Genomic DNA, 562 nt, shown 5'->3' with positions numbered 1-562 from the left:
TCCCATAGCATTCTCATTATGTGTTCAGAATGTGACTTATTGTATGGTTTTTGGAGTTGTCCCACTTCATTAATCAATGTGGGATTAGCTAAGGTGTGAACATTGTGAACTATGCTATATCAAAGTGGTAGGAAAGCCTTGTGCCACTTCCGCAGTTCTTGATTCTGGTCAGGATTGTATAGTCAAGGCTGACTATGTACCCTTCAAACAAGTGGAGTGGTGGTAGCATAGTGCTGTTCTAGCAATTGGTGGAGGTCATGGAGATATTGATAGCATATCTTAAAAGTGGACCCTGCCACTTGCCCACACCACCATAAACTTAGTTATGGCGCTGTTACGGGACGGGACAGGAAGGCGGGTGATGTATTTTTTTCTACTCGCCTGCTGCTCTCTGAAGTTCATGCGGCGCTGTAAAATCTAACTCTTTTTCAGAGTGCTGTGCACTCGCTTCTCCCATAGACATATGTTGGAGGGCGTGCACGGGGCTCTGAAAAAAGTTTGATTTTCCAGTGTTAAGAGATCTTTGGAGGGCAACAGTGTTTGATCACAGGAGTAGGTGGGC

Source organism: Eleutherodactylus coqui, chromosome 6 (assembly GCF_035609145.1).
Source record: "Eleutherodactylus coqui strain aEleCoq1 chromosome 6, aEleCoq1.hap1, whole genome shotgun sequence".
In the NCBI taxonomy this organism is placed as follows: Eukaryota; Metazoa; Chordata; class Amphibia; order Anura; family Eleutherodactylidae; genus Eleutherodactylus; species Eleutherodactylus coqui.
Note: the sequence above shows the minus strand (reverse complement) of the source record.